Source organism: Pseudopipra pipra, chromosome 25 (genome assembly GCF_036250125.1).
Source record: "Pseudopipra pipra isolate bDixPip1 chromosome 25, bDixPip1.hap1, whole genome shotgun sequence".
NCBI lineage: Eukaryota > Metazoa > Chordata > Aves > Passeriformes > Pipridae > Pseudopipra > Pseudopipra pipra.
In genome coordinates this window covers 7,148-33,649 of record NC_087573.1, presented here as the reverse complement: position 1 = coordinate 33,649, position 26,502 = coordinate 7,148, and the positions used below count along the sequence as shown (strand labels likewise).

The 26,502-nt window shown below is 55.3% G+C and overlaps 5 long non-coding RNA genes across 17 annotated transcripts; all 5 read left to right on the top strand.

Moving 5' to 3' along the window:
- Positions 1 to 1,069: 1,069 nt before the first annotated feature.
- LOC135402600 (uncharacterized) lies at positions 1,070 to 2,524 on the top strand. 2 transcript variants are annotated; one of them, XR_010425188.1, is made up of 3 exons: positions 1,209 to 1,327; positions 1,459 to 2,322; positions 2,504 to 2,524. It is a non-coding gene; the product is annotated as an uncharacterized LOC135402600 (long non-coding RNA). The 2 variants fall into 2 exon arrangements; XR_010425187.1 differs by lacking the exon at positions 2,504 to 2,524 and having other exon boundaries at positions 1,070 to 1,327; positions 1,459 to 2,239.
- A 2,451-nt stretch (positions 2,525 to 4,975) lies between these two features.
- On the top strand, positions 4,976 to 24,926 carry LOC135402588 (uncharacterized). Of its 11 annotated transcripts, XR_010425179.1 has the most exons (5): positions 4,976 to 5,551; positions 6,735 to 6,836; positions 12,733 to 13,039; positions 13,140 to 13,234; positions 14,070 to 14,401. It is a non-coding gene; the product is annotated as an uncharacterized LOC135402588 (long non-coding RNA). The 11 variants fall into 11 exon arrangements; XR_010425178.1 differs by lacking the exons at positions 12,733 to 13,039; positions 13,140 to 13,234 and adding an exon at positions 13,510 to 13,648; XR_010425183.1 differs by lacking the exons at positions 12,733 to 13,039; positions 13,140 to 13,234; positions 14,070 to 14,401 and adding exons at positions 6,586 to 6,630; positions 11,562 to 11,654 and having other exon boundaries at positions 4,997 to 5,515.
- LOC135402590 (uncharacterized) lies at positions 9,385 to 11,248 on the top strand. 2 transcript variants are annotated; one of them, XR_010425185.1, is made up of 3 exons: positions 9,385 to 9,401; positions 10,226 to 10,887; positions 10,996 to 11,248. It is a non-coding gene; the product is annotated as an uncharacterized LOC135402590 (long non-coding RNA). The 2 variants fall into 2 exon arrangements; XR_010425184.1 differs by lacking the exon at positions 9,385 to 9,401 and adding an exon at positions 9,418 to 9,680.
- Positions 16,457 to 17,601, top strand: LOC135402456 (uncharacterized). Its single transcript, XR_010425132.1, has 3 exons — positions 16,457 to 16,834; positions 17,379 to 17,457; positions 17,566 to 17,601. It is a non-coding gene; the product is annotated as an uncharacterized LOC135402456 (long non-coding RNA).
- Positions 20,000 to 20,959, top strand: LOC135402411 (uncharacterized). The gene is made up of 2 exons (XR_010425120.1): positions 20,000 to 20,097; positions 20,628 to 20,959. It is a non-coding gene; the product is annotated as an uncharacterized LOC135402411 (long non-coding RNA).
- Positions 24,927 to 26,502: the final 1,576 nt, after the last annotated feature.

The following is a 26,502-nucleotide window of genomic DNA, read 5'->3' as shown; positions in this document are numbered from 1 at the left end:
GTGAGCCATTTTCTTTTTTATTTATACTGTATATAGCCCATAATTAGTGCTCCAGATGGGAGTAAAGCCAGTCATATGATTACTATTATTCTCCACCCCTCTTACTCCCATCTAGAGAGCTAAATAATAAGTAATAATGTGTAATTATGCAATTTGTCATTTAATTATGCAAATTACTGACCAAAATTTTTAACACTGCCACCCCCAAACAATACCAAACACCTGTAGGAGAAAAGACTGCAAAAAATCCCACAAAAATAAGCAAAAAAAAAGCACATACAGAGCACAGAAAGGGTTAAAAAGCAAACTACATTGAAAAAATTAAAAAAAGCCAAATTCAGGCTCCATCTGTGCCCAGATTCACCAAAACCACAACACCTGTAAAAGAGCATCTAATTCTGTCCCGGAGTCAATGCTCACCAGTACTCACCTGGCTCACCTCCCCTCTGGTCCCTATAGCCTCCTGGGCCAAGGGCTCTGCCTCATAAAACAAAGAAAAACCAAACCAAAACAAAAAAAATCAATCCCTAAAACATCAAGTAAACATGGACCCAAAAGTCACATCTTCATGCTGACATCAGATGATGACCCACCTTCTTGCTGTGCTCCTCTGGCCTTTTATGTTCAATTCTGCTTTACATCCTATCCCTCGCAAAGAAATGATTTACCAAGTCACCCGGACGCACAGGGAGAACTGAAAGAGTCTCACTTTTTTTTAGGCAAACCATCCAGGGTAACTGGCTGCAGCCGGAGACTACAGCCATAATCGCATGGAGTATCTGGGTGAACGAGAGAAAAACTAAGTGGCACATCTGAAAACTCAGTGGATGCTTTCAGAGGTATTTAGAGGGCCCTTCCTGGACACTGCTCTCCAACCCCAGGAAAGAAAGCTTTTCTGTGTCAGGTACAGTTGATGGGCCTACCTGGGCAAAAGAACAACAGCTGTCTCCCCCAGGAAAGAAAGCTTAAGGCCTCAGGATCTCCAGTGCAGGTGGTGGGCCACCTTGGACACTCTAAAGACAGAAAGAGCTTTATCTGCCTCAGGCCCTTTAGCCATCCTGAATTTAACTCAGAGAGGCAAACTGGGTGCTGCTTCTCCCAGAGCCTTTATACCTCCCAGTATTTGGATCCTCCCTTTTCCCGTTCCTCAGGGGAAGGGAGGTGGGCGTGGCTAGGGCTGTATTAGCCCCAGCCTTTGGTCAAGGAGCTCATTTGCCAGCCGGGCTTCAAAGGATTAAGAGCTGTTTCTTTCTTTCAATTAATAGAGCCTCTCAAATTATTTCAGCATTATTAAACCACCAGCTTTGGCATCTAAAGAAGCAGACCTGTATGTGGCCATGAAGAGGATTACACTTGAATGCATGGTTTTTGAAGTTATTCCTTTTGTGTCTTGTCTTCAGGGATGGTAAGATGCTTTTGTAATTTGCTCTTTTTTTTCTCTTTTTTTCTTTTTCTTAGGAGCGTTGCATCTTTTGGGATTTCCTGATCGTGTCAGCTGCAACTTGTCAGCTTTTCACAAGAGTTGTCCGGTCTTGAGGTGAAGCTACTCTGTGTTGAAGATGACTTCAGAAATCCAAGTTTCTGAGCGGTCAGTCAAGGGTTACAGCTAAGGGATGGAACGAGGGCTAGGGTACCTGCCTCAGAGACCCTGTCTGTGCTGCCAGGAGAGAGAAAACCTTTGGGAAGCTGGGCTGGAAACAGCAACTCTGTGAATTGCTCAGCTTTTCCTAGGCAAGGGCAGGTTTTCGGGAACAAAGGCCCGTACGCGCGAAAGGCGCCGCGGGTCTCGCCAAGGTGGGGGGGGGGGGCGCGGCTGCAGCGCCGCGCGCGGCTGCAGTGCCGCTCCCGGCCGTGTCCGCCAGGCGGCGACTGTGAGGCAGGGCCCGGCGCTCGGGGGCGCTCTCGCAAGCGACGCCCCCGGGAAAGCGGCGGGGTTTGGGCACTGCCGGCCTTCCCCCGGAGCGCCCGGGCTGGCCCGGCGCCTGGCAGAACCTCTGAGGGAAAAGGCAAGCAACAACAGGGGGATCATCAGGTTTTCCAGCCAAGAAAAACAAGGAGAGAGATGAGGGAATCGGGTTCCAATTACTAATGATTTTGATGGGTGCAGGAATGATTTCTGTGTGTTTTCCAGTCCCTTTTGATTCCTGGGATGATTTTGAAATGATGGCTTTAGCAATCAACTAAATCGGAGATGTTGTTTTTGAGAGGAAATGATGCCAAATAGATGCAGAGTTTTGGGTCAGTTTTGGGGATGATTTGGGTCAGTTTTTGGGGTCAGTTTTGGGTCAGCGTTTGGGGTGATTTGGGTCAGTTTTGGGTCAGGTTTTGGGGTCAGTTTTGGGTCAGCTTTTGGGATGATTTGGGTCAGTTTTGGGTCAGCTTTTGGGATGATTTGGGTCAGTTTTGGGTCAGCTTTCGGGGATGATTTGGGTCAGTTTTGGCTCAGTTTTGGGTCAGCTTTTGGGATGGTTTGGGTCAGTTTTTGGCATCAGTTTTGGATCAGTGTTTGGGGTGATTTGGGTCGGTTTTGGGTCAGGTTTTGGGGTCAGTTTTGGGTCAGCTTTTGGGGTGATTTGGGTCGGTTTTGGGTCAATTTTTGGGGAGCACTGGGTGTTACTGGGGGTTGTTGGGGAGCACTGGGTGTTTACTGGGGAGCACTGGGTGTTACTGGGGGTTGTTGGGGAGCACTGGGTGTTACTGGGGTGCACTGGGGAGCACTGGGTGTTACTGAGGGTTGTTGGGGAGCACTGGGTGTTACTGGGGAGCACTGGGAGAGAAAATGAAAAATAAAGAGAATAAAAAATAAACGAAATAAAAAAGGAAATATAAAAAACAAAAGAAAAAAAAAGGCAAAAAAACTAAAAAGGAAATAAAATGAAAATGAAATAAAAGAGGAAAAAAAAAAAAAAAAAGAAACCCCTTCTTGGGCACCCCGTTTCCTCTCCTCCCCCCCCCCCGAACCGTAAATTGCGGCGTCATCACCCCAAAAATGTGAGAAGGGGACCCCAAAATGTGGGTGAGGGAAGCCCAGGGAGCCGAAAAAGTGGAGGGGGAGCCGCGGTAAGAAAGCGAAGCCGGGCGGTCGGGCGGCGGGGTGGGGGGGGAGCCGAGGTGGCGACGCCGGCGCGTGCGCAGTCGTTGGCAAGACGCCGGCGATCACGTGGTAAGCAAGGGCAGGCAGGAGCGGGACCGGCGACGCATGCGCAGTGGCTCTCGTGCCGGCGCAGCGCTCCCTGCTCGAGTTAAGGGCCGGTTCCGGCGGCAGGGCGGGACTGGCGGTCTCCCGTCTCTCCCGGGGTGTGTGTGGGGGGAATAACGTGAAGATTTTTTGGGGTGAAAGCGCAGAAATTAGCCAGGAGGGACGCTAATTTGGGTAAACTCGGTCACCGGAAGTAGAGAGCGACCGGAAGTCCTCCAGGCCCCGGCGCGGAAGTCCGCCAAGCCCACAGTAAAGATGGCGCCGCCAGGACCGGAACGACCACACTAAAGATGGCGGCCCCGGCCCGGAAGTCCGCCAAGCCCACAGTAAAGATGGCGCCGCCAGGACCGGAACGACCACACTAAAGATGGCGGCCCCGGCCCGGAAGTTCGCCCCGACGCCACACTCAAGATGGCGCCTCCAGGACCGGAACTTAGCCGACGCCACACTCAAGACGGCGGCGAGAGGCCCCCCCCCCCCCCCCCCCCCCCCCCCTCCCGCCTCAGAGAGGCGTTTAACCTGGTGCCTGACCTCCGCCCCGACCCGGACCCCCGCCCCGCGCCCGCAGCGGCGTCTCGCCGCGCCGCTTCCCGCTGTGGGGACAGGGCGGGGCGCTCGGCGGCGCCGGGCGCGGGCGGCAGGTTCGTGGGCGGCGGCGGGCACCGGCGCGGGCAGCCCCCCTCGGCGCCGCGCGCGCGGCGCTCCGCCCGCCCGCCTCGTTCCGCTCCGCTCCGCTCCGCTCCCCTCCCGTCCCCGCTCCCCCCCCCCCCCGCTCCCCTCCGCTCCCGCTCCCGCCGTGCCCTGGAGATGCTGTCGGAGCTGCGCCGCCGCCTTCCCCCCCCCTCCCCAGGAAGCGACCCACGGCGCCAGAGCCGACCGAGATCGTCCCCGGGGTAAGCTGGGCGCGGCCGCTCTTCTGCCTCTCCCGCGGCCATCGGCGACTGCAGGCAGGGGAAGCGACAGGCAAGTTTCTCGCCTCTGCGGAGAAACTTGCACCTGCGTGCCGCCGCAGGGCTGGGTTCGGATGTGCCCTGGCATTGCGCCCCCCCACCCCCCCCGCGGGGAGGGTCTGCGCTGCCTCGGGGACCCTGTCTGCGCTGCCGGGAGAGAGAAATCCTTTGGGAAGCTGGGATAGAAACAGCAACTCTGTGAATTGCTCAGCTTTTCCTAGGCAAGGGCAGGTTTTCGGGAACAAAGGCCCGTACGCGCGAAAGGCGCCGCGGGTCTCGCCAAGGTGGGGGGGGGGGGGGGCGGCTGCAGTGCCGCGCGCGGCTGCAGTGCCGCTCCCGGCCGTGTCCGCCAGGCGGCGACTGTGAGGCAGGGCCCGGCGCTCGGGGGCGCTCTCGCAAGCGACGCCCCCGGGAAAGCGGCGGGGTTTGGGCACTGCCGGCCTTCCCCCGGAGTGCCCGGGCTGGCCCGGCGCCTGGCAAAACCTCTGAGGGAAAAGGCAAGCAACAACTGCGCTTCTTCTGCCCTTTCTTTAGCCAGGGACTGGAACACAGACAAAATCGAGGGGCTCTTTGACCTGGGCAGGCTCCGAGCATTTTTCAGCCTTCCTTCGCAGGGCATTCTCACCCTCTGAAAAGCTGAAAGACTTTAACGTCTGGATACACGCCTGCAGCTGTGCAAATTAATGTAGCTTCTTTTAGGAAATGAAGATGACGTTTTCCTGTTGTGAGCCTCTACTCTGCTTTTTCAATCAGGTGATGAAGCTTATGGAAAAAAGACAAAATGCCTCGGGGTGAGTACATTCTACCGAGTTTTGCTTCTCTGGGATCGGTTTGGGAAAATCCTGTGAAATTCTAAAAAGCTTCTCTCCGTGTTTTCTAGTTGTTTTTTCAGCCTTGGTCTAAGTTTCATGTAGAAAAGGGCACAGAATTAGAACAGGTAAACTAGACTTTCTCGGGAGAGATGGAAGAAAAGTCTGCTGATTCCGGTTCTGCTTTTCTTGTCTTCTATTAGACTGTCATTTTCTCTCCCCTGCTGTTCAAATAGGCAGCAATTAATTGCTCTGCTGAAGAGTTTGCTGTACTAAGTGTCTGTCAAATCGATGCCTTCAACTCAAGATAGCACCTGCTCCTTAGTTACAAAACGTTCCTCACAGGAGATTTTCAGGCGTGCCCATAAATCTCCTCGCTGTTTGTTTGGGAGAACAGGGTTTTCTCGTCTGTAACAGAATAGTCATGGCATTTGCTATGGAATGCTGGTGGCAATCTAGTCAGAAGAGGACCCCGTGCTTCACTAATTTTCCCTTTTTGTTGTTCGGGGTGACTTCTTCCCAGGGATGTTATTCTTGACCCCCCGGGGCAAACGGAGGTGTCAGCGTCAGGAGCCATCCTAACTGAGGCCCTGGTAGGTAAGTGATTTTTGTGTGACTGGACGCTGAAGCTGTCTGTGTGCATGACCTGGCCAGTGCTCGGTGTACTCCTAATTAAAGTGTCTTTTACTCTGTGTTCCCAGGCTCCCTCTTTCCCTTCGGTTGCCGTGGATGTGCCGGACACCTCTGGCAGGACTAACCCTGTGGCTTTTATGTCCAACGTGCTGTGTGCCTGCAGGTAAGAAAAGCTGGGAGTGCGGTCCCTCTGCTTTGCTTGCTGTGTCTCTTGGGTAGTGATTTTGGAGGGGAATCCCAGAGCGATTTGGTTTGAAGGGGACCTTCAAAGGCCACCCTGCCTTCCGTGGGCAGGGGCACCTTCCACTCTCATCCCCGGTTGGATGCTCCAAGTCCCATCCAGCCCGGCCTGGAACACTTGCAGGGATCCAGGGGCAGCCTCAGGTTCCCTGTGCAGTGTGCATTTAATAGCTCTCCACTGTCATCATGAAAAATTTTGTCAGCACGTTTTGTTGGACGATGGCAAGCAGGACCTGGGTGAAAATTGGGGTTCTCTGAGGTGCAGAGGGAAATAATTCTCCTTTGAAGTCCAGTGTAATTCAGTTTTGCACGAGTCTTGTCTGCCTTATGTTTGAATTGCTTTCTCTTCCAGGAAGTTTTAAATTAAACTTTTCTTTTGTGTCTCCCCCCCAGTATCCTGTCCAAGACCAAGCTACCTTTCCTTGTGGGAATGGACTGGCCGGGCTTTGGCAGTCTGGCCCCTCGAAAGACTAAAGTGACCTCTTCCAGCAGGGGAAGACTTTCTGGCAAGCGGTGCCAGAAAGAACTGGAGTTTCTGGAGAATGAAAGCTGGAGGCGTGCCCCCGATAATCCTCGCCCCGGGTGGTGAGTGGTCTGACTTGCAGGGACCGGTGGCCTTGGCCAGGAGCGGTCCTGCCGGACTGTAATTTTAATTTCCTGCCCAGGCTGTAATTTTAATTTCCCTTGGATGCTTGGCAAAGCCCCTCTGGGGGAGCCCCGGTGCCTGGCAGGAGCAGAGCGGGCTTCCAGGGAGGCATTCACCCGGTCAGCGTCAGGAACCATCCTAACTGAGGCCTCGGTGAGTGCTTTTTGTATGACTGGACAGTGAAGCTGTCTGTGTGAATGACCTGGCTGTTGCTCAGTGTACTCCTAATTAAAGTGTCTTTTACTCCGTGTTCCCAGGCTCCCTCTTTCCCTTCGGTCGCCGTGGGTGTGCCGGACGCCTCTGGCAGGACTAACCCCGTGGCTTTTATGTCCAACGTGCTGTGCTGCGTGTGCCTGCAGGTAAGAAAAGCTGGGAGTGCGGTCCCTCTGCTTTGATTACTGTGTCTCTTTGGTAGTGATTTTGGAGGGGAATCCCAGAGCGATTTGGTTTGAAGGGGACCTTCAAAGGCCACCCTGTCTTCCGTGGGCAGGGACACCTTCCCCTCTCATCCCCGGTTGCTCCAAGTCCCGTCCAGCCTGGCCTGGAACACTTGCAGGGATCCAGGGGCAGGCTCAGCTTCCCTGTGCAGTGTGCTCTAATATCTCTCCACTGGCATCCTGAAAAATGTTGTCAGTGTGTTTTGTTGGACGCCGGTAAGCGGGACCCGGGTGAAAAGGACATTCTCTGAGGTGCTGGGAGAAGGAGGACTCGTGCGGAGACAGCGGGAACGGGAGCGTGCTGCGGAGAAGGAAAATTCCAGGGGGTGGGTGCCGAGAAATTTGTCCTTCCCTTGCCCTGTGCTCTGCACTCAGCAATGGGTCAAGTGCAGAAGTTTCCTGGGGACCCTGGAAAATGATGCCGGGTCTGCCAAGAAAAGTGGGGCCAAAGGAGCAGGACCTGGGTCTGCGAGCGTGGGAGAAACAAGGGCCGGGTCATCCTCTGCCTCCAGGAGGGAGGGCAGCAGGAAAGGCCACGGACTAAAGCACTGAAGTGCCGTTCCCCAGGGAGCCCCTGCCCAGCACTGAACTTGCTTGTGCACTTGCTGTCCCTTTGCCAGCGGAGCCGAAGCGTCGGGTGCGGGTGCCGGGGGGATGGAGCTGCCGAGGACAAACTGGGAGGGTGTTTGCGAAGGAAGGGGGTAGAAGGAGCTCTTGACGTGCTTTTTTTACTTCTTCGTCCCACAGAATTGCCACGAGAGGAAATACTTCAGAGGGGCTTCCCTCCAGATAAGCCCTGAATGTGCCAGGAGGTTTCAGCCGGGAGAAAGGAGCTGTGGAAGAAAAGCAGCCTAAAAATAGCCAGCGGGGATCATCAGGTTTTCCAGCCAAGAAAAACCAGGAGGGAGATGAGGGAATCGGGTTCCAATTCCTAAAGATTTGGTGGGTGTAGGAATGATTTCTGTGTGTTTTCCAGTCCCTTTTGATTCCTGGGAGGATTTTAAAATGATGGCTAAATTGGAGATGATGTTTTTGAGAGGAAATGATGCCAAATAAATGCAAAGTTTGGGTCAGTTTTTTGGATGATTTGGGTCAGTTTTTGGGGTCAGTTTTGGGTCATTGTTTGGGGTGATTTGGGTCAGTTTTGGGTCAGCTTTTGGAGTCAGTTTTGGGTCAGCTTTTGGGGTGATTTGGGTCGGTTTTGGGTCAATTTTTGGGGAGCACTGGGTGTTACTGGGGGTTGTTTGGGAGCACTGGGTGTTACTGGGGGTTGTTGGGGAGCACTGGGTGTTACTGGGGTGCACTGGGGAGCACTGGGTGTTACTGAGGGTTGTTGGGGAGCACTGGGTGTTACTGGGGAGCACTGGGAGAGCAAATGAAAAATAAAGAGAATAAAAAATAAACGAAATAAAAAAGGAAATATAAAAAACAAAAGAAAATTAAAAAAAAAAAAGGCAAAAAACCTAAAAAGGAAATAAAATGAAAATGAAATAAAAGAGAAAAAAAAAAAAAAAAGAAACCCCTTCTTGGGCACCCCGTTTCCTCTCCTCTCCTCCCCCCCCCCCCGAACCGTAAATTGCGGGGTCATCACCCCAAAAATGTGAGAAGGGGACCCCAAAATGTGGGTGAGGGAACCCCAGGGAGCCGAAAAAGTGGAGGGGGAGCCGCAGTAAGAAAGCGAAGCCGGGCGGTCGGGCGGCGGGGTGGGGGGGGGAGCCGAGGTGGCGACGCCGGCGCGTGCGCAGTCATTGGCAAGACGCCGGCGATGACGTGTAAGTAAGGGCAGGCAGGCGCGGGACCGACGACGCATGCGCAGTGGCTCTCGTGCCGGTGCAGCGCTCCCTGCTCGAGTTAAGGGCCGGTTCCGGCGGCAGGGCGGGACTGGCGGTCTCCCGTCTCTCCCGGGGTGTGTGTGGGGGGAATAACATGAAGATTTTTTGGGGTGAAAGCGCAGAAATTAGCCAGGAGGGACGCTAATTTGGGTAAACTCGGTCACCGGAAGTAGAGAGCGACCGGAAGTCCTCCAAGCCCCGGCGCGGAAGTCCGCCAAGCCCACACTCTAGATGGCGCCGCCAGGACCGGAACTTAGCCGAGGCCACACTAAAGATGGCGGTTGTCTGACCTCCGCCGCGACCCGGACCCCCGCCCCGCGCCCGCAGCGCCGTCTCGCCGCGCCGCTTCCCGCTGTGGGGACGGGGCTGGGCGCTCGGCGGCGCCGGGCGCGGGCGGCAGGTTCGTGGGCGGCGGCAGGCACCGGCGCCGGCAGCCCCCCTCGGCGCCGCGCGCGCGGCGCTCCGCCCGCCCGCCCGCCTCGTTCCGCTCCGCTCCCCTCCCGCCCCCGCTCCCCCCCCCCCCCGCTCCCCTCCGCTCCCGCTCCCGCCGTGCCCTGGAGATGCTGTCGGAGCTGCGCCGCCGCCTTTCCCCCCCCCCGCCCCCCCCCCCAGGAAGCGACCCACGGCGCCAGATCCGACCGACATCGTCCCCGGGGTAAGCTGGGCGCGGCCGCTCTTCTGCCTCTCCCGCGGCCATCGGCGACTGCAGGCAGGGGAAGCGACAGGCAAGTTTCTCGCCTCTGCGGAGAAACTTGCACCTGCGTGCCGCCGCAGGGCCGGGTTCGGATGTGCCCTGGCATTGCACACGCACCACAACCCCCGCGGGGAGGGTCTGCGCTGCCTCGGGGACCCTGTCTGCGCTGCCGGGAGAGAGAAATCCTTTGGGAAGCTGGGGTGGAAACAGTAACTCTGTGAACTGCTCAGCTTTTCCTAGGCAAGGGCAGGTTTTAGGGAGGAAAGGCCCGTACTCGCGAAAGGCGCCGCGGGTCTCGCCGAGGGGTGGGGGGGGGGGCGCGCGGCTGCAGCGCCGCGCGCGGCTGCAACGCCGCTCCCGGCCGTGTCCGCCAGGCGGCGACTGTGAGGCGGGGCCCGGCGCTCGGGGGCGCTCTCGCAAGCGACGCCCCCGGGAAAGCGGCGGGGTTTGGGCGCTGCCGGCCTTCCCCCGCAGTGCCCGGGCTGGCCCGGCGCCTGGCAAAACCTCTGAGGGAAAAGGCAAGCAACAACTGCGCTTCTTCTGCCCTTTCTTTAGCCAGGGACTGGAACACAGACAAAATCGAGGGGCTCTTTGACCTGGGCAGGCTCCGAGCATTTTTCAGCCTTCCCTAGCGGGGCATTCTCACCCTCTGAAAAGCTGAAAGGCTTTAACAGCTGGAGACGCGCCTGCAGCTGTGCGAATTAATGTAGTTTCTTTTAGGAAACGAAGGGGAAGTTTTCCTGTTGTGAGCTTAAATACCGAGTCTGCTCTGCTTTTTCCATCAGGTGACGAAGCTTATGGAAAAAAAGACCAAAGGCCTCGAGGTGAGTACATTCTACCGAGTTCTGCTTTTCTGGGATCGGTTTGGGAAAATCACGTGAAATTCTAAAAAGCTTCTCTCCGTGTTTTCTAGTTGTTTTTTCAGCCTTGGTCTAAGTTTCCTGTAGAAAAGGGCATAGAATTATTAGAACAGACAAACTAGGCTTTCTCGGGAGAGATGGAAGAAAAGTCTGCTGATTGCAGTTCTGCTTTTCTTGTCTTCCCTTCGACTGTCATTTTCTCTCCCCTGCTGTTCAAATAGGCAGCAATTAATTGCTCTGCTGAAGAGTTTGCTGTACTAAGTGTCTGTCAAATGGATGCCTTCAACTCAAGATAGCACCTGCTCCTTAGTTACAAAAAGTTCCTCACAGGAAATTTTCAGGCGTGCCCATAAATCTCCTCGCTGTTTGTTTGGGAGAACAGGGTTTTCTCGTCTGTAACAGAATAGTCATGGCATTTGCTATGGAATGCTGGTGGCAATCTAGTCAGAAGAGGACCCCGTGCTTCACTAATTTTCCCTTTTTGTTGTTGGGGGTGACTTCTTCCCAGGGATGTTATTCTTGACCCCCCGGGGCAAACGGAGGTGTTCACCTGGTCAGCGTCAGGAGCCATCCTACCTGAGGCCCTGGTAGGTAAGTGATTTTTGTGTGACTGGACGGTGAAGCTGTCTGTGTGCATGACCTGGCCAGTGCTCGGTGTACTCCTAATTAAAGTGTCTTTTACTCCGTGTTCCCAGGCTCCCTCTTTCCCTTCGGTTGCCGTGGATGTGCCGGACACCTCTGGCAGGACTAACCCTGTGGCTTTTATGTCCAACGTGCTGTGTGCCTGCAGGTAAGAAAAGCTGGGAGTGCAGTCCCTCTGCTTTGCTTGCTGTGTCTCTTGGGTAGTGATTTTGGAGGGGAATCCCAGAGCGATTTGGTTTGAAGGGGACCTTCAAAGGCCACCCTGTCTTCCGTGGGCAGGGACACCTTCCACTCTCATCCCCGGTTGGATGCTGCAAGTCCCATCCAGCCTGGCCTGGAACACTTGCAGGGATCCAGGGGCAGCCTCAGGTTCCCTGTGCAGTGTGCATTTAATAGCTCTCCACTGTCATCATGAAAAATTTTGTCAGCACGTTTTGTTGGACGATGGCAAGCAGGACCTGGGTGAAAATTGGGGTTCTCTGAGGTGCAGAGGGAAATAATTCTCCTTTGAAGTCCAGTGTAATTCAGTTTTGCACGAGTCTTGTCTGCCTTATGTTTGAATTGCTTTCTCTTCCAGGAAGTTTTAAATTAAACTTTTATTTTGTGTCTCCCCCCCCAGTATCCTGTCCAAGACCAAGCTACCTTTCCTCGTTGGAATGGACTGGCCGGGCTTTGGCAGTCTGGCCCCTCGAAAGACTAAAGTGACCTCTTCCAGCAGGGGAAGACTTTCTGGCAAGCGGTGCCAGAAAGAACTGGAGTTTCTGGAGAATAAAAGCTGGAGGTGTGCCCCCGATAATCCTCGCCCCGGGTGGTGAGTGGTCTGACTTGCAGGGACCGGTGGCCTTGGCCAGGAGCGGTCCTGCCGGACTGTAATTTTAATTTCCTGCCCAGGCTGTAATTTTAATTTCCCTTGGATGCTTGGCAAAGCCCTTCTGGGGGAGCCCTAGTGCCTGGCATGAGCGGAGCGGGCTTCCAGGGAGGTATTCACCTGGTCAGCGTCAGGAACCATCCTCCCTGAAGCCTCGGTGAGTGTTTTTTGTGTGACTGGACAGTGAAGCTGTGTGAATGACCTGGCTAGTGCTCGGTGTAGTCCTAATTAAAGTGTCTTTTACTCTGTGTTCCCAGGCTCCCTCTTTCCCTTCGTTTGCCACGTGTGTGCCGGACACCTCTGGCAGGACTAACCCTGTGGCTTTTATGTCCAACGTGCTGTGTGCCTGCAGGTAAGAAAAGCTGGGAGTGCAGTCCCTCTGCTTTGCTTGCTGTGTCTCTTGGGTAGTGATTTTGGAGGGGAATCCCAGAGCGATTTGGTTTGAAGGGGACCTTCAAAGGCCACCCTGTCTTCCGTGGGCAGGGACACCTTCCACTCTCATCCCCGGTTGGATGCTGCAAGTCCCATCCAGCCTGGCCTGGAACACTTGCAGGGATCCAGGGGCAGCCTCAGCTTCCCTGTGCAGTGTGCATTTAATAGCTCTCCACTGTCATCATGAAAAATTTTGTCAGCACGTTTTGTTGGACGATGGCAAGCAGGACCTGGGTGAAAATTGGGGTTCTCTGAGGTGCAGAGGGAAATAATTCTCCTTTGAAGTCCAGTGTAATTCAGTTTTGCACGAGTCTTGTCTGCCTTATGTTTGAATTGCTTTCTCTTCCAGGAAGTTTTAAATTAAACTTTTATTTTGTGTCTCCCCCCCCAGTATCCTGTCCAAGACCAAGCTACCTTTCCTCGTTGGAATGGACTGGCCGGGCTTTGGCAGTCTGGCCCCTCGAAAGACTAAAGTGACCTCTTCCAGCAGGGGAAGACTTTCTGGCAAGCGGTACCAGAAAGAACTGGAGTTTCTGGAGAATAAAAGCTGGAGGTGTGCCCCCGATAATCCTCGCCCCGGGTGGTGAGTGGTCTGACTTGCAGGGACCGGTGGCCTTGGCCAGGAGCGGTCCTGCCGGACTGTAATTTTAATTTCCTGCCTAGGCTGTAATTTTAATTTCCTTTGGATGCTTGGCAAAGCCCTTCTGGGGGAGCCCTAGTGCCTGGCATGAGCAGAGCGGGCTTCCAGGGAGGTATTCACCTGGTCAGCGTCAGGAACCATCCTCCCTGAAGCCTCGGTGAGTGTTTTTTGTGTGACTGGACAGTGAAGCTGTGTGAATGACCTGGCTAGTGCTCGGTGTAGTCCTAATTAAAGTGTCTTTTACTCTGTGTTCCCAGGCTCCCTCTTTCCCTTCGGTTGCCGTGGATGTGCCGGACACCTCTGGCAGGACTAACCCTGTGGCTTTTATGTCCAACGTGCTGTGTGCCTGCAGGTAAGAAAAGCTGGGAGTGCAGTCCCTCTGCTTTGCTTGCTGTGTCTCTTGGGTAGTGATTTTGGAGGGGAATCCCAGAGCGATTTGGTTTGAAGGGGACCTTCAAAGGCCACCCTGTCTTCCGTGGGCAGGGACACCTTCCCCTCTCATCCCCGGTTGCTCCAAGTCCCGTCCAGCCTGGCCTGGAGCACTTGCAGGGATCCAGGGGCAGCCTCAGCTTCCCTGTGCAGTGTGCTCTAATATCTCTCCACTGGCATCCTGAAAAATGTTGTCAGCGTGTTTTGTTGGACGACGGTAAGCGGGACCTGGGTGAAAAGGACATTCTCTGAGGTGCTGGGAGAAGGAGGGCTCGTGCGGGCACCTCCAGAGACAGTGGGAACGGGAGCGTGCTGCAGAGAAGGAAAATTCCAGGGGGTGGGTGCCAAGGAATTTGTCCTTCCCTTGCTCTGTGCTCTGCACTTAGCAATGGGTCAAGTGCAGAAGTTTCCTGGGGACCCTGGAAAATGATGCCGGGTCTGCTAAGAAAAGTGGGGCCAAAGGAGCAGGACCTGGGTCTGCGAGCGTGGGAGAAACAAGGGCCGGGTCATCCTCTGCCTCCAGGAGGGAGGGCAGCAGGAAAGGCCACGGACTAAAGCACTGAAGTGCCGTTCCCCAGGGAGCCCCTGCCCAGCACTGAACTTGCTTGTGCACTTGCTGTCCCTTTGCCAGCGGAGCCGAAGCGTCGGGTGCGGGTGCCGGGGGGATGGAGCTGCCAAGGACAAACTGGGAGGGTGTTTGCGAAGGAAGGGGGTAGAAGGAGCTCTTGACGTGCTTTTTTTACTTCTTCATCCCACAGAATTGCCACGAGAGGAAATACTTCAGAGGGGCTTCCCTCCAGATAAGCCCTGAATGTGCCAGGAGGTTTCAGCCGGGAGAAAGGAGCTGTGGAAGAAAAGCAGCCTAAAAATAGCCAGCGGGGATCATCAGGTTTTCCAGCCAAGAAAAACCAGGAGGGAGATGAGGGAATCGGGTTCCAATTCCTAAAGATTTGGTGGGTGTAGGAATGATTTCTGTGTGTTTTCCAGTCCCTTTTGATTCCTGGGATGATTTTAAAATGATGGCTAAATTGGAGATGTTGTTTTTGAGAGGAAATGATGCCAAATAAATGCAAAGTTTGGGGTCAGTTTTTTGGATGATTTGGGTCAGTTTTTGGGGTCAGTTTTGGGTCATTGTTTGGGGTGATTTGGGTCAGTTTTGGGTCAGCTTTTGGAGTCAGTTTTGGGTCAGCTTTTGGGGTGATTTGGGTCGGTTTTGGGTCAATTTTTGGGGAGCACTGGGTGTTACTGGGGGTTGTTTGGGAGCACTGGGTGTTACTGGGGGTTGTTGGGGAGCACTGGGTGTTACTGGGGTGCACTGGGGAGCACTGGGTGTTACTGAGGGTTGTTGGGGAGCACTGGGTGTTACTGGGGAGCACTGGGAGAGCAAATGAAAAATAAAGAGAATAAAAAATAAACGAAATAAAAAAGGAAATATAAAAAACAAAAGAAAATTAAAAAAAAAAAAGGCAAAAAACCTAAAAAGGAAATAAAATGAAAATGAAATAAAAGAGAAAAAAAAAAAAAAAGAAACCCCTTCTTGGGCACCCCGTTTCCTCTCCTCTCCTCCCCCCCCCCCCGAACCGTAAATTGCGGGGTCATCACCCCAAAAATGTGAGAAGGGGACCCCAAAATGTGGGTGAGGGAACCCCAGGGAGCCGAAAAAGTGGAGGGGGAGCCGCAGTAAGAAAGCGAAGCCGGGCGGTCGGGCGGCGGGGTGGGGGGGGGAGCCGAGGTGGCGACGCCGGCGCGTGCGCAGTCATTGGCAAGACGCCGGCGATGACGTGTAAGTAAGGGCAGGCAGGCGCGGGACCGACGACGCATGCGCAGTGGCTCTCGTGCCGGTGCAGCGCTCCCTGCTCGAGTTAAGGGCCGGTTCCGGCGGCAGGGCGGGACTGGCGGTCTCCCGTCTCTCCCGGGGTGTGTGTGGGGGGAATAACATGAAGATTTTTTGGGGTGAAAGCGCAGAAATTAGCCAGGAGGGACGCTAATTTGGGTAAACTCGGTCACCGGAAGTAGAGAGCGACCGGAAGTCCTCCAAGCCCCGGCGCGGAAGTCCGCCAAGCCCACAGTAAAGATGGCGCCGCCAGGACCGGAACGACCACACTAAAGATGGCGGCCCCTGCCCGGAAGTCCGCCAAGCCCACAGTAAAGATGGCGCCGCCAGGACCGGAACGACCACACTAAAGATGGCGGCCCCGGCCCGGAAGTTCGCCCCGACGCCACACTCTAGATGGCGCCGCCAGGACCGGAACTTAGCCGAGGCCACACTAAAGATGGCGGTTGTCTGACCTCCGCCGCGACCCGGACCCCCGCCCCGCGCCCGCAGCGCCGTCTCGCCGCGCCGCTTCCCGCTGTGGGGACGGGGCTGGGCGCTCGGCGGCGCCGGGCGCGGGCGGCAGGTTCGTGGGCGGCGGCAGGCACCGGCGCCGGCAGCCCCCCTCGGCGCCGCGCGCGCGGCGCTCCGCCCGCCCGCCCGCCTCGTTCCGCTCCGCTCCCCTCCCGCCCCCGCTCCCCCCCCCCCCCCCCGCTCCCCTCCGCTCCCGCTCCCGCCGTGCCCTGGAGATGCTGTCGGAGCTGCGCCGCCGCCTTTCCCCCCCCCCCGCCCCCCCCCCCCCAGGAAGCGACCCACGGCGCCAGATCCGACCGACATCGTCCCCGGGGTAAGCTGGGCGCGGCCGCTCTTCTGCCTCTCCCGCGGCCATCGGCGACTGCAGGCAGGGGAAGCGACAGGCAAGTTTCTCGCCTCTGCGGAGAAACTTGCACCTGCGTGCCGCCGCAGGGCCGGGTTCGGATGTGCCCTGGCATTGCACACGCACCACAACCCCCGCGGGGAGGGTCTGCGCTGCCTCGGGGACCCTGTCTGCGCTGCCGGGAGAGAGAAATCCTTTGGGAAGCTGGGGTGGAAACAGTAACTCTGTGAACTGCTCAGCTTTTCCTAGGCAAGGGCAGGTTTTAGGGAGGAAAGGCCCGTACTCGCGAAAGGCGCCGCGGGTCTCGCCGAGGGGTGGGGGGGGGGGCGCGCGGCTGCAGCGCCGCGCGCGGCTGCAACGCCGCTCCCGGCCGTGTCCGCCAGGCGGCGACTGTGAGGCGGGGCCCGGCGCTCGGGGGCGCTCTCGCAAGCGACGCCCCCGGGAAAGCGGCGGGGTTTGGGCGCTGCCGGCCTTCCCCCGCAGTGCCCGGGCTGGCCCGGCGCCTGGCAAAACCTCTGAGGGAAAAGGCAAGCAACAACTGCGCTTCTTCTGCCCTTTCTTTAGCCAGGGACTGGAACACAGACAAAATCGAGGGGCTCTTTGACCTGGGCAGGCTCCGAGCATTTTTCAGCCTTCCCTAGCGGGGCATTCTCACCCTCTGAAAAGCTGAAAGGCTTTAACAGCTGGAGACGCGCCTGCAGCTGTGCGAATTAATGTAGTTTCTTTTAGGAAACGAAGGGGAAGTTTTCCTGTTGTGAGCTTAAATACCGAGTCTGCTCTGCTTTTTCCATCAGGTGACGAAGCTTATGGAAAAAAAGACCAAAGGCCTCGAGGTGAGTACATTCTACCGAGTTCTGCTTTTCTGGGATCGGTTTGGGAAAATCACGTGAAATTCTAAAAAGCTTCTCTCCGTGTTTTCTAGTTGTTTTTTCAGCCTTGGTCTAAGTTTCCTGTAGAAAAGGGCATAGAATTATTAGAACAGACAAACTAGGCTTTCTCGGGAGAGATGGAAGAAAAGTCTGCTGATTGCAGTTCTGCTTTTCTTGTCTTCCCTTCGACTGTCATTTTCTCTCCCCTGCTGTTCAAATAGGCAGCAATTAATTGCTCTGCTGAAGAGTTTGCTGTACTAAGTGTCTGTCAAATGGATGCCTTCAACTCAAGATAGCACCTGCTCCTTAGTTACAAAAAGTTCCTCACAGGAAATTTTCAGGCGTGCCCATAAATCTCCTCGCTGTTTGTTTGGGAGAACAGGGTTTTCTCGTCTGTAACAGAATAGTCATGGCATTTGCTATGGAACGCTGGTGGCAATCTAGTCAGAAGAGGACGCCGTGCTTCACTAATTTTCCCTTTTTGTTGTTGGGGGTGACTTCTTCCCAGGGATGTTATTCTTGACCCCCCGGGGCAAACGGAGGTGTTCACCTGGTCAGCGTCAGGAGCCATCCTACCTGAGGCCCTGGTAGGTAAGTGATTTTTGTGTGACTGGACGGTGAAGCTGTCTGTGTGCATGACCTGGCCAGTGCTCGGTGTACTCCTAATTAAAGTGTCTTTTACTCCGTGTTCCCAGGCTCCCTCTTTCCCTTCGGTTGCCACGTGTGTGCCGGACACCTCTGGCAGGACTAACCCTGTGGCTTTTATGTCCAACGTGCTGTGTGCCTGCAGGTAAGAAAAGCTGGGAGTGCAGTCCCTCTGCTTTGCTTGCTGTGTCTCTTGGGTAGTGATTTTGGAGGGGAATCCCAGAGCGATTTGGTTTGAAGGGGACCTTCAAAGGCCATCCCTCCTTCCGTGGGCAGGGACGCCTTCCACTCTCATCCCCGGTTGGATGCTGCAAGTCCCATCCAGCCTGGCCTGGAACACTTGCAGGGATCCAGGGGCAGCCTCAGGTTCCCTGTGCAGTGTGCATTTAATAGCTCTCCACTGTCATCATGAAAAATTTTGTCAGCACGTTTTGTTGGACGATGGCAAGCAGGACCTGGGTGAAAATTGGGGTTCTCTGAGGTGCAGAGGGAAATAATTCTCCTTTGAAGTCCAGTGTAATTCAGTTTTGCACGAGTCTTGTCTGCCTTATGTTTGAATTGCTTTCTCTTCCAGGAAGTTTTAAATTAAACTTTTATTTTGTGTCTCCCCCCCCAGTATCCTGTCCAAGACCAAGCTACCTTTCCTCGTTGGAATGGACTGGCCGGGCTTTGGCAGTCTGGCCCCTCGAAAGACTAAAGTGACCTCTTCCAGCAGGGGAAGACTTTCTGGCAAGCGGTGCCAGAAAGAACTGGAGTTTCTGGAGAATAAAAGCTGGAGGCGTGCCCCCGATAATCCTCGCCCCGGGTGGTGAGTGGTCTGACTTGCAGGGACCGGTGGCCTTGGCCAGGAGCGGTCCTGCCGGACTGTAATTTTAATTTCCTGCCCAGGCTGTAATTTTAATTTCCCTTGGATGCTTGGCAAAGCCCTTCTGGGGGAGCCCTAGTGCCTGGCATGAGCGGAGCGGGCTTCCAGGGAGGTATTCACCTGGTCAGCGTCAGGAACCATCCTCCCTGAAGCCTCGGTGAGTGTTTTTTGTGTGACTGGACAGTGAAGCTGTGTGAATGACCTGGCTAGTGCTCGGTGTAGTCCTAATTAAAGTGTCTTTTACTCTGTGTTCCCAGGCTCCCTCTTTCCCTTCGTTTGCCACGTGTGTGCCGGACACCTCTGGCAGGACTAACCCTGTGGCTTTTATGTCCAACGTGCTGTGTGCCTGCAGGTAAGAAAAGCTGGGAGTGCAGTCCCTCTGCTTTGCTTGCTGTGTCTCTTGGGTAGTGATTTTGGAGGGGAATCCCAGAGCGATTTGGTTTGAAGGGGACCTTCAAAGGCCACCCTGTCTTCCGTGGGCAGGGACACCTTCCACTCTCATCCCCGGTTGGATGCTGCAAGTCCCATCCAGCCTGGCCTGGAACACTTGCAGGGATCCAGGGGCAGCCTCAGCTTCCCTGTGCAGTGTGCATTTAATAGCTCTCCACTGTCATCATGAAAAATTTTGTCAGCACGTTTTGTTGGACGATGGCAAGCAGGACCTGGGTGAAAATTAGGGTTCTCTGAGGTGCAGAGGGAAATAATTCTCCTTTGAAGTCCAGTGTAATTCAGTTTTGCACGAGTCTTGTCTGCCTTATGTTTGAATTGCTTTCTCTTCCAGGAAGTTTTAAATTAAACTTTTATTTTGTGTCTCCCCCCCCAGTATCCTGTCCAAGACCAAGCTACCTTTCCTCGTTGGAATGGACTGGCCGGGCTTTGGCAGTCTGGCCCCTCGAAAGACTAAAGTGACCTCTTCCAGCAGGGGAAGACTTTCTGGCAAGCGGTACCAGAAAGAACTGGAGTTTCTGGAGAATAAAAGCTGGAGGTGTGCCCCCGATAATCCTCGCCCCGGGTGGTGAGTGGTCTGACTTGCAGGGACCGGTGGCCTTGGCCAGGAGCGGTCCTGCCGGACTGTAATTTTAATTTCCTGCCTAGGCTGTAATTTTAATTTCCTTTGGATGCTTGGCAAAGCCCTTCTGGGGAGCCCTAGTGCCTGGCATGAGCAGAGCGGGCTTCCAGGGAGGTATTCACCTGGTCAGCGTCAGGAACCATCCTCCCTGAAGCCTCGGTGAGTGTTTTTTGTGTGACTGGACAGTGAAGCTGTGTGAATGACCTGGCTAGTGCTCGGTGTAGTCCTAATTAAAGTGTCTTTTACTCTGTGTTCCCAGGCTCCCTCTTTCCCTTCGGTTGCCGTGGATGTGCCGGACACCTCTGGCAGGACTAACCCTGTGGCTTTTATGTCCAACGTGCTGTGTGCCTGCAGGTAAGAAAAGCTGGGAGTGCAGTCCCTCTGCTTTGCTTGCTGTGTCTCTTGGGTAGTGATTTTGGAGGGGAATCCCAGAGCGATTTGGTTTGAAGGGGACCTTCAAAGGCCACCCTGTCTTCCGTGGGCAGGGACACCTTCCCCTCTCATCCCCGGTTGCTCCAAGTCCCGTCCAGCCTGGCCTGGAGCACTTGCAGGGATCCAGGGGCAGCCTCAGCTTCCCTGTGCAGTGTGCTCTAATATCTCTCCACTGGCATCCTGAAAAATGTTGTCAGCGTGTTTTGTTGGACGACGGTAAGCGGGACCTGGGTGAAAAGGACATTCTCTGAGGTGCTGGGAGAAGGAGGGCTCGTGCGGAGACAGTGGGAACGGGAGCGTGCTGCAGAGAAGGAAAATTCCAGGGGTGGGTGCCAAGGAATTTGTCCTTCCCTTGCTCTGTGCTCTGCACTTAGCAATGGGTCAAGTGCAGAAGTTTCCTGGGGACCCTGGAAAATGATGCCGGGTCTGCTAAGAAAAGTGGGGCCAAAGGAGCAGGACCTGGGTCTGCGAGCGTGGGAGAAACAAGGGCCGGGTCATCCTCTGCCTCCAGGAGGGAGGGCAGCAGGAAAGGCCACGGACTAAAGCACTGAAGTGCCGTTCCCCAGGGAGCCCCTGCCCAGCACTGAACTTGCTTGTGCACTTGCTGTCCCTTTGCCAGCGGAGCCGAAGCGTCGGGTGCGGGTGCCGGGGGGATGGAGCTGCCAAGGACAAACTGGGAGGGTGTTTGCGAAGGAAGGGGGTAGAAGGAGCTCTTGACGTGCTTTTTTTACTTCTTCATCCCACAGAATTGCCACGAGAGGAAATACTTCAGAGGGGCTTCCCTCCAGATAAGCCCTGAATGTGCCAGGAGGTTTCAGCCGGGAGAAAGGAGCTGTGGAAGAAAAGCAGCCTAAAAATAGCCAGCGGGGATCATCAGGTTTTCCAGCCAAGAAAAACCAGGAGGGAGATGAGGGAATCGGGTTCCAATTCCTAAAGATTTGGTGGGTGTAGGAATGATTTCTGTGTGTTTTCCAGTCCCTTTTGATTCCTGGGATGATTTTAAAATGATGGCTAAATTGGAGATGTTGTTTTTGAGAGGAAATGATGCCAAATAAATGCAAAGTTTGGGGTCAGTTTTTTGGATGATTTGGGTCAGTTTTTGGGGTCAGTTTTGGGTCATTGTTTGGGGTGATTTGGGTCAGTTTTGGGTCAGCTTTTGGAGTCAGTTTTGGGTCAGCTTTTGGGGTGATTTGGGTCGGTTTTGGGTCAATTTTTGGGGAGCACTGGGTGTTACTGGGGGTTGTTTGGAGCACTGGGTGTTACTGGGGGTTGTTGGGGAGCACTGGGTGTTACTGGGGTGCACTGGGGAGCACTGGGTGTTACTGAGCGTTGTTGGGGAGCACTGGGTGTTACTGGGGAGCACTGGGAGAGCAAATGAAAAATAAAGAGAATAAAAAATAAACGAAATAAAAAAGGAAATATAAAAAACAAAAGAAAATTAAAAAAAAAAAGGCAAAAAACCTAAAAAGGAAATAAAATGAAAATGAAATAAAAGAGAAAAAAAAAAAAAAAAAGAAACCCCTTCTTGGGCACCCCGTTTCCTCTCCTCTCCTCCCCCCCCCCCCGAACCGTAAATTGCGGGGTCATCACCCCAAAAATGTGAGAAGGGGACCCCAAAATGTGGGTGAGGGAACCCCAGGGAGCCGAAAAAGTGGAGGGGGAGCCGCAGTAAGAAAGCGAAGCCGGGCGGTCGGGCGGCGGGGTGGGGGGGGGAGCCGAGGTGGCGACGCCGGCGCGTGCGCAGTCATTGGCAAGACGCCGGCGATGACGTGTAAGTAAGGGCAGGCAGGCGCGGGACCGACGACGCATGCGCAGTGGCTCTCGTGCCGGTGCAGCGCTCCCTGCTCGAGTTAAGGGCCGGTTCCGGCGGCAGGGCGGGACTGGCGGTCTCCCGTCTCTCCCGGGGTGTGTGTGGGGGGAATAACATGAAGATTTTTTGGGGTGAAAGCGCAGAAATTAGCCAGGAGGGACGCTAATTTGGGTAAACTCGGTCACCGGAAGTAGAGAGCGACCGGAAGTCCTCCAAGCCCCGGCGCGGAAGTCCGCCAAGCCCACAGTAAAGATGGCGCCGCCAGGACCGGAACGACCACACTAAAGATGGCGGCCCCTGCCCGGAAGTCCGCCAAGCCCACAGTAAAGATGGCGCCGCCAGGACCGGAACGACCACACTAAAGATGGCGGCCCCGGCCCGGAAGTTCGCCCCGACGCCACACTCTAGATGGCGCCGCCAGGACCGGAACTTAGCCGAGGCCACACTAAAGATGGCGGTTGTCTGACCTCCGCCGCGACCCCGGACCCCCGCCCCGCGCCCGCAGCGCCGTCTCGCCGCGCCGCTTCCCGCTGTGGGGACGGGGCTGGGCGCTCGGCGGCGCCGGGCGCGGGCGGCAGGTTCGTGGGCGGCGGCAGGCACCGGCGCCGGCAGCCCCCCTCGGCGCCGCGCGCGCGGCGCTCCGCCCGCCCGCCCGCCTCGTTCCGCTCCGCTCCCCTCCCGCCCCCGCTCCCCCCCCCCCGCTCCCCTCCGCTCCCGCTCCCGCCGTGCCCTGGAGATGCTGTCGGAGCTGCGCCGCCGCCTTTCCCCCCCCCCCGCCCCCCCCCCCCCAGGAAGCGACCCACGGCGCCAGATCCGACCGACATCGTCCCCGGGGTAAGCTGGGCGCGGCCGCTCTTCTGCCTCTCCCGCGGCCATCGGCGACTGCAGGCAGGGGAAGCGACAGGCAAGTTTCTCGCCTCTGCGGAGAAACTTGCACCTGCGTGCCGCCGCAGGGCCGGGTTCGGATGTGCCCTGGCATTGCACACGCACCACAACCCCCGCGGGGAGGGTCTGCGCTGCCTCGGGGACCCTGTCTGCGCTGCCGGGAGAGAGAAATCCTTTGGGAAGCTGGGGTGGAAACAGTAACTCTGTGAACTGCTCAGCTTTTCCTAGGCAAGGGCAGGTTTTAGGGAGGAAAGGCCCGTACTCGCGAAAGGCGCCGCGGGTCTCGCCGAGGGGGGGGGGGGGGGGGCGCGCGGCTGCAGCGCCGCGCGCGGCTGCAACGCCGCTCCCGGCCGTGTCCGCCAGGCGGCGACTGTGAGGCGGGGCCCGGCGCTCGGGGGCGCTCTCGCAAGCGACGCCCCCGGGAAAGCGGCGGGGTTTGGGCACTGCCGGCCTTCCCCCGCAGTGCCCGGGCTGGCCCGGCGCCTGGCAAAACCTCTGAGGGAAAAGGCAAGCAACAACTGCGCTTCTTCTGCCCTTTCTTTAGCCAGGGACTGGAACACAGACAAAATCGAGGGGCTCTTTGACCTGGGCAGGCTCCGAGCATTTTTCAGCCTTCCCTAGCAGGGCATTCTCACCCTCTGAAAAGCTGAAAGGCTTTAACAGCTGGAGACGCGCCTGCAGCTGTGCGAATTAATGTAGTTTCTTTTAGGAAACGAAGGGGAAGTTTTCCTGTTGTGAGCTTAAATACCGAGTCTGCTCTGCTTTTTCCGTCAGGTGACGAAGCTTATGGAAAAAAAGACCAAAGGCCTCGAGGTGAGTACATTCTACCGAGTTCTGCTTTTCTGGGATCGGTTTGGGAAAATCACGTGAAATTCTAAAAAGCTTCTCTCCGTGTTTTCTAGTTGTTTTTTCAGCCTTGGTCTAAGTTTCCTGTAGAAAAGGGCATAGAATTATTAGAACAGACAAACTAGGCTTTCTCGGGAGAGATGGAAGAAAAGTCTGCTGATTGCAGTTCTGCTTTTCTTGTCTTCCCTTCGACTGTCATTTTCTCTCCCCTGCTGTTCAAATAGGCAGCAATTAATTGCTCTGCTGAAGAGTTTGCTGTACTAAGTGTCTGTCAAATGGATGCCTTCAACTCAAGATAGCACCTGCTCCTTAGTTACAAAAAGTTCCTCACAGGAAATTTTCAGGCGTGCCCATAAATCTCCTCGCTGTTTGTTTGGGAGAACAGGGTTTTCTCGTCTGTAACAGAATAGTCATGGCATTTGCTATGGAATGCTGGTGGCAATCTAGTCAGAAGAGGACGCCGTGCTTCACTAATTTTCCCTTTTTGTTGTTGGGGGTGACTTCTTCCCAGGGATGTTATTCTTGACCCCCCGGGGCAAACGGAGGTGTTCACCTGGTCAGCGTCAGGAGCCATCCTACCTGAGGCCCTGGTAGGTAAGTGATTTTTGTGTGACTGGACGGTGAAGCTGTCTGTGTGCATGACCTGGCCAGTGCTCGGTGTACTCCTAATTAAAGTGTCTTTTACTCCGTGTTCCCAGGCTCCCTCTTACCCTTCGGTTGCCACGTGTGTGCCGGACACCTCTGGCAGGACTAACCCTGTGGCTTTTATGTCCAACGTGCTGTGTGCCTGCAGGTAAGAAAAGCTGGGAGTGCAGTCCCTCTGCTTTGCTTGCTGTGTCTCTTGGGTAGTGATTTTGGAGGGGAATCCCAGAGCGATTTGGTTTGAAGGGGACCTTCAAAGGCCATCCCTCCTTCCGTGGGCAGGGACGCCTTCCACTCTCATCCCCGGTTGGATGCTGCAAGTCCCATCCAGCCTGGCCTGGAACACTTGCAGGGATCCAGGGGCAGCCTCAGCTTCCCTGTGCAGTGTGCATTTAATAGCTCTCCACTGTCATCATGAAAAATTTTGTCAGCACGTTTTGTTGGACGATGGCAAGCAGGACCTGGGTGAAAATTGGGGTTCTCTGAGGTGCAGAGGGAAATAATTCTCCTTTGAAGTCCAGTGTAATTCAGTTTTGCACGAGTCTTGTCTGCCTTATGTTTGAATTGCTTTCTCTTCCAGGAAGTTTTAAATTAAACTTTTATTTTGTGTCTTCCCCCCCAGTATCCTGTCCAAGACCAAGCTACCTTTCCTCGTGGGAATGGACTGGCCGGGCTTTGGCAGTCTGGCCCCTCGAAAGACTAAAGTGACCTCTTCCAGCAGGGGAAGACTTTCTGGCAAGCGGTGCCAGAAAGAACTGGAGTTTCTGGAGAATAAAAGCTGGAAGCGTGCCCCCGAAAATCCTCCCGGGTGGTGAGTGGTCTGACTTGCAGGGACCGGTGGCCTTGGCCAGGAGCGGTCCTGCCGGACTGTAATTTTAATTTCCTGCCCAGGCTGTAATTTTAATTTCCCTTGGATGCTTGGCAAAGCCCTTCTGGGGGAGCCCTAGTGCCTGGCATGAGCGGAGCGGGCTTCCAGGGAGGTATTCACCTGGTCAGCGTCAGGAACCATCCTCCCTGAAGCCTCGGTGAGTGTTTTTTGTGTGACTGGACAGTGAAGCTGTGTGAATGACCTGGCTAGTGCTCGGTGTAGTCCTAATTAAAGTGTCTTTTACTCTGTGTTCCCAGGCTCCCTCTTTCCCTTCGTTTGCCACGTGTGTGCCGGACACCTCTGGCAGGACTAACCCTGTGGCTTTTATGTCCAACGTGCTGTGTGCCTGCAGGTAAGAAAAGCTGGGAGTGCAGTCCCTCTGCTTTGCTTGCTGTGTCTCTTGGGTAGTGATTTTGGAGGGGAATCCCAGAGCGATTTGGTTTGAAGGGGACCTTCAAAGGCCACCCTGTCTTCCGTGGGCAGGGACACCTTCCACTCTCATCCCCGGTTGGATGCTGCAAGTCCCATCCAGCCTGGCCTGGAACACTTGCAGGGATCCAGGGGCAGCCTCAGCTTCCCTGTGCAGTGTGCATTTAATAGCTCTCCACTGTCATCATGAAAAATTTTGTCAGCACGTTTTGTTGGACGATGGCAAGCAGGACCTGGGTGAAAATTGGGGTTCTCTGAGGTGCAGAGGGAAATAATTCTCCTTTGAAGTCCAGTGTAATTCAGTTTTGCACGAGTCTTGTCTGCCTTATGTTTGAATTGCTTTCTCTTCCAGGAAGTTTTAAATTAAACTTTTATTTTGTGTCTTCCCCCCCAGTATCCTGTCCAAGACCAAGCTACCTTTCCTCGTGGGAATGGACTGGCCGGGCTTTGGCAGTCTGGCCCCTCGAAAGACTAAAGTGACCTCTTCCAGCAGGGGAAGACTTTCTGGCAAGCGGTACCAGAAAGAACTGGAGTTTCTGGAGAATAAAAGCTGGAGGTGTGCCCCCGATAATCCTCGCCCCGGATGGTGAGTGGTCTGACTTGCAGGGACCGGTGGCCTTGGCCAGGAGCGGTCCTGCCGGACTGTAATTTTAATTTCCTGCCTAGGCTGTAATTTTAATTTCCTTTGGATGCTTGGCAAAGCCCTTCTGGGGGAGCCCTAGTGCCTGGCATGAGCAGAGCGGGCTTCCAGGGAGGTATTCACCTGGTCAGCGTCAGGAACCATCCTCCCTGAAGCCTCGGTGAGTGTTTTTTGTGTGACTGGACAGTGAAGCTGTGTGAATGACCTGGCTAGTGCTCGGTGTAGTCCTAATTAAAGTGTCTTTTACTCTGTGTTCCCAGGCTCCCTCTTTCCCTTCGGTTGCCGTGGATGTGCCGGACACCTCTGGCAGGACTAACCCTGTGGCTTTTATGTCCAACGTGCTATGTGCCTGCAGGTAAGAAAAGCTGGGAGTGCAGTCCCTCTGCTTTGCTTGCTGTGTCTCTTGGGTAGTGATTTTGGAGGGGAATCCCAGAGCGATTTGGTTTGAAGGGGACCTTCAAAGGCCACCCTGTCTTCCGTGGGCAGGGACACCTTCCACTC